Source organism: Bos indicus, chromosome 27, assembly GCF_029378745.1.
Source record: "Bos indicus isolate NIAB-ARS_2022 breed Sahiwal x Tharparkar chromosome 27, NIAB-ARS_B.indTharparkar_mat_pri_1.0, whole genome shotgun sequence".
NCBI lineage: Eukaryota > Metazoa > Chordata > Mammalia > Artiodactyla > Bovidae > Bos > Bos indicus.
The window spans coordinates 45,460,761-45,466,121 of NC_091786.1; the positions used below are offsets into that span (position 1 = coordinate 45,460,761).

The 5,361-nt window shown below is 40.8% G+C and overlaps 1 non-coding gene across 1 annotated transcript; it reads right to left on the bottom strand.

The window, feature by feature from the left end:
- Positions 1-5,042: 5,042 nt before the first annotated feature.
- On the bottom strand, positions 5,043-5,152 carry LOC139180247 (U6 spliceosomal RNA). Its single transcript, XR_011564582.1, has one exon. It is a non-coding gene; the product is annotated as a U6 spliceosomal RNA (small nuclear RNA).
- Between the last annotated feature and the right edge of the window lie 209 nt (positions 5,153-5,361).

Below are 5,361 nucleotides of genomic sequence, written 5' to 3' on the forward strand. Positions count from 1 at the left end.
CCCACTCCAGTGTTCTTGCCTGGGAAATCCCATAGACAGAGGAGCCTGGTGGGCTACAGTCCACAGGGTCACAAAAGAGTCCAACATGACCTAGTGACTAAACAACAACAAAGCAAATGACACATGCAAAGGGTGAATGTAATTTTTAAAAATGAAAATGGTATAATTTGTTGAAATGACAGGATTTCAGAAGTTTTTTCTTTTCATTTATTTTATTGTGATCTTGTAAAAATTGGTTTACAGTGAAAATAATAAACACAAAAATGACCAACAGTTTCTGTGGTAGTAAGGAGAAGACAAGCTTGCCATAAACTAAAGAATTACGGAAGACATGCTGGAGGATGTGAGGCTTGAACAAGCCCTGGAAGGACTGGAAAGTAATTATCGCCTCAAGATGAATGGTTCCCCTGCTTCTCCATGAAAAATTGCACTCCTTCCAGGAACAAAAAAATACAATTCTCCTATACATCGTAGCAAAAGATGAACAAAGCCAATTGCCATCTTGAAACTTATCTGATTTGCATTTAAAAATTCACTCTAAATTTCCAAAAGATGAACCTTGTATTTTGTTCAAAAGATTACTTGATATGATGGAATTTTCAGGAGCCCAGAAATCAGAAAACCTGAATGCGGCAAAGACCCATCCATTAACCAGCTGTTATGCCATAAAGTCATTCTTTCTTTCGGGGCTTCCATTTTTCTTTTGTAAAATGGAACTGCTGAATTATTTGACCCCTTAAGTTTCTAGCCAATAAAATACTGTATATTTTTCTCTAAGAGTATTCAGATTCCTCACATAAAAGCTTAAGGCTTATGAAAATACTGACACACCCTGTTCTGTGTTTTTATTTTGTTGGTGATTAAAGTATATTTTCAAGATCATCCATGCCTTTCTAACAAATGAGTTCATCACTCAGAAGCAGCCAACCAAAAGAACAGTGGAATGATTTATTAAAGGCTCAGCCAAGGAGCCAGCTCAGGAACACCATGGTGAGGAGGTGAGACTCCGACCTGTGGAGGCAGAGTATGTGTGATACCAACACCTGAGAGATGATGCTAGGCCTCCAGTAACTCAAAAAGTCCAAGAACAAAGTGGTAGAAATAGAAGTGTCCCCTCTCATCATCACACACAATCATCCGCTGGTGGGGCTTGTGGTTCCACTTCCACAATCCTAGGCTCTGTGGGGCTGCAATTTCCAGTTCCCAAAGGAGGAGCACCTAGCCCAGGAGACGCGATGCTGCTTTCACTGAAGTAGAAGCTGTATCTACCACTGGGATAGTTCGAACTCTTCATGACAGTGGCGATCAAAGAAGTCAGTTACTGCTGAGATAATCGACCTTGATGACCCTGAGAAGTTAGGTATGTTTCTACACAATATCGATGAATATGGGATCTTCATGAAGGCATTTCTTAGTATTTCCATACCCAGTAATAACTGTCATTGGCCAATTGTAATACAAAAGCATCAGGGCAACAAAGGGCTCAGAATCCTCAGAAAGAAGGTCTGGGTCAGCCCACTAGGGAAGCAGACTGGTGGAAGTCTTGCAGAGCGTGGGGGAGATCTACAACAGAAGTGGAGGAGAGAGATGATAAATATCCATCAGAGCCTCAGCGCAGCAGCAGCAGAAGCGGGAACTGTAGGTGCTTTCACTGTACCTCTTACCTGTTCCAGGAAGACACAACCTGAAGATGACTCTGTGAGTAGCTGGACTTTTTTTTTTTTTTCTAATTTTATTTTATTTTTAAACTTTACATAATTGTATTAGTTTTGCCAAATATCAAAATGAATCTGCCACAGGTATACATGTGTTCCCCATCCCGAACCCTCCTCCCTCCTCCCTCCCCATACCATCCCTCTGGGCCGTCCCTAGCTGGACTTTTGTACCTCCACTTTCCAGAAGGTGTGACGTCCTCTTATTCTAAGGATACCGTGCTGTCTCCAGGGTTTAGTTTTGAACCAGATATAATTAGAGGGCATAAATGAGTCCCAGCGGTGCAAGGGGCAGACTATAAGACATCTTTGTGGAACTTTTCAGACTGGATTGGCTTCACTGTTCCTGCAGACAGTTGCCATCACAACCAACCTGCTCAGTGCAGACCCATGAGCCTTGGCTACTTGAGGGTAACTAGCCACACGAGGTCTCTGTCTTCTCCTGCCCCTTTCCAACTCAGCTTCAGATGAAATGCCACATCGAAGAGCCTTTGCTTTGGCATCTGAGAAGCCACTGAAGGTGTTTAATGGTGCACACCAGTTGTGCTGAGGAGCAAAAGGGTGGGGCCAACTTTGGCCAGTAAGAGCCAGGAGACAGGAGAGAGGCAGACAGACAAATTCTCTTTCCTTCCTCACTCCTGCATCATGATTTCTGTTCTGCATCATGATTTCACCATACAGCCCACCAGAGTAGGTGGACCTGTTCAGTGACCTGTCATCTCTTTCAGCTCTTGGTGAAGTAACTGTCAGCATGTGACCTCATATTGCCTCACCCTCTTGTTCTCATTCCTGATGCCCTGGGCTTATATTTCTCAAATAAAACATTAGAACTTAGTCCTTGGCTCAAATTCTCTTTCCTAGGAACCTAAGTCAATAACTACACTATCCAGACTCCACTCACATTGTATATGACCACACAACTGAATTCTAGTCACTGGAATATAAGAAGACACCAAGTATACCACTTCTAAACTTGGGACATAAAAATTTGCTCTTGGGACATCCCTGGCGATCCAATGGTTAAGACTTCTCCTTCCAATGCAGGGAGCGTGGGTTCAATTCCTGGTTAGGGAGCTAAGATTCCATACAACCAGCGACGAAGTAAAACAAAACATAAAACAGAAGGAATATTGTATCAAATTCAACAGATATTTTAAATGGTCCACATCAAAAGACTGAAAAAAAAAATTGTTCTTTTTCCCTACCAACTGAAAAGGAAAAATGAGAGGAAAAACCGGGATGACTTAGAAGCCTGTATAAGACAGAGCCTCTCTGAGCCTGAGCCTCTAAGTGACAGTGGAGAAGCACAATCTGCTGATCCATTAACCATCCCTTGACCATTAGATGAACTGGAAATAAGCTCCTGTTTGAACCAGCAAACATTTGAGGTCTATTGCTCATGCATTCAGCGTACCCTAGGTGATCTACTTATGTTGTCATTAAACCAGTAACTACAATAGGGAAAGATTAAGGTCCTAAAAAAAAGGCACAGCACCAAGGCAGTAAGTCACATTTTCTTTTTTTCCATCTGCCTACTAGAAACCACATTTTATTTGTAAAACTGTGTAAATGAAATAAAACAACAAAGTTATGACACATTTCTCCAAAATTTACTGTTAATAGGTTAAAAGCCTCTCCCACAGTCACTCATCAACCCCTCTCTTCACACCTCTAGGGGAAAAAAAAAAAAAGCCAAGTGATCTGAACTGGCAGATGCTGACCTGCTTAGATAACTTTGTGCTAATTTTACTAACAAAGGCTCCAATCCTAGGACAGGAAAACAAAAGAAACTAAGCTAGATGCAATCACTGAAACAAAGAGATAAACTAATAGAAATATGAACTAAGAGATGGAACTAAGAATTGGACTAATTCTTCATTTCTACCATCCATGCTACCCACAAATGGAACAATTTTTCTCTGAAAAGCAAAAAGGTTCCCATGGGAAGAGCACCTCATTTTTTGATATTATGGTAGATGATGCCCCTGATCTTAAAATGGGAGAACACTGTGCCATATCAGCATCCCTCCCCTTGCAATAGCCACTGCAGCTCTTCCACAAACAACCCAAATTCCTCTGTTCAGCTCACTCTGCCTCCTGGTACCCACACGATCTCTCCCTAAAGGTAATCCTGTGACACAGTGGAAACAGAACAGTTCCTGCCTTTCTCTCCCAGCACTCTATTCAAGTAAGAACATAACAGATGCTGAGTCAGCCTGGTGCTGAGGATGAATGGGAGCAGCTCAGTGGAAACGCTAAGGAGAAACCAGCCCAAACCAAAGACCGGGAGGAGGCAGGTCAAGAGGATGAGATGAAGTCAGCACCTGTGGCCTCTTGTTGGGGCAAAAGAAGAGGATCATAGGCCTTGCTAGGTCTCAGTCCCACTAGCGGGACATCTTATTAATTGTTTTGATCTATGTACACTTGATTTACAATGTTACATTTCTAGTGTACAGCAAAGTGATTCAGTTTTATATATACGTGTGTGTGTGTGTGTGTGTTCTTTTTCATGTCTTCATTGTGGCTTATCAGAGGATACTGATATAGTTCCCTGTGCTACACAGTAGGACCTTGTTGTTTACCCATCCTACATTAGTTAGCTTGCATCTCCGAGAATGGGACATCTTAAATGAAGGGAGAACTTGACATTACCTCTCTGTTCACTCAGCACAGACTCACTGAGACTGTACTCTCCACCAGGTGCTGTCACTGGGAATGTTGCAAAGATAACTTGCTATCTGCTCTGATGGTCCTTGTGGTCTAGTTGAGAAACTCCACAACACACTTTCAATAAGTCAGAGGTGCCAAGGGATTCATTCTCACCTGCTTTCTGCAGAAAAAAGGAATTGCAAAAGAAGTGAATCTCATTATCTTAAACATCACTTTAAAAACCTCTAAAAAAAGTCCTCTTGTGGCTTAAGATATAAATCTCGAGACCTTGAACTAAAAACCAAGACACAAGTTCTGATAAACAGTCATTCCTACCATCCACTTAGATTCTTTTCTCTCTTAAGATTTTAAATTACATTATCTGATTTACTCCCATGAATTAGGTATAGGAAAATAGGATCCCTATCTTCAGCTAAAAAAAAAAAGCCTCAGAGAAGTTAAATCAAGTCATATACCTCTTTTTTTCATTTTTGTTTATGTTAGACATCCATATTTACACACATATTTTTGGCATTTACTAAATACTTGGGGAAACATTTATTAACTATCTACGTGTTTATCAGATAGCCAGTGAATTTATTTTTTTTATTTTTTAATTAGAATATAATTGCTTTACAGTGTTGTGTTAGTTTCTGCTGTTCAACAGTGTGAATCAGCTATAAAAATATGGGACATTTCATGAATTTGCATGTCATCCTAGTGTAAGGGCCGTTCTAATCTTCTCTGTATCATTCAAGTGTTAGTGTATGTGCTGCAAAGTGAGTGAGCACCAGCAAATTCATTGTTCATCCACTATCCATCAGTGTGTGTGTGTGTGTGTGGGAGTGTGTGTACTGCTTAAGGCTGGAAAGAAAACAATGAACAAAGGAGACCCTCACCCCATAACCCAAGTAAAAAAAAACATTTTCCTTCATGAGGCTTGCCTCCTATAATGGAAATAAGTTTAGAAAGTCTTAAATGAATAAAATAAATGCTTAGT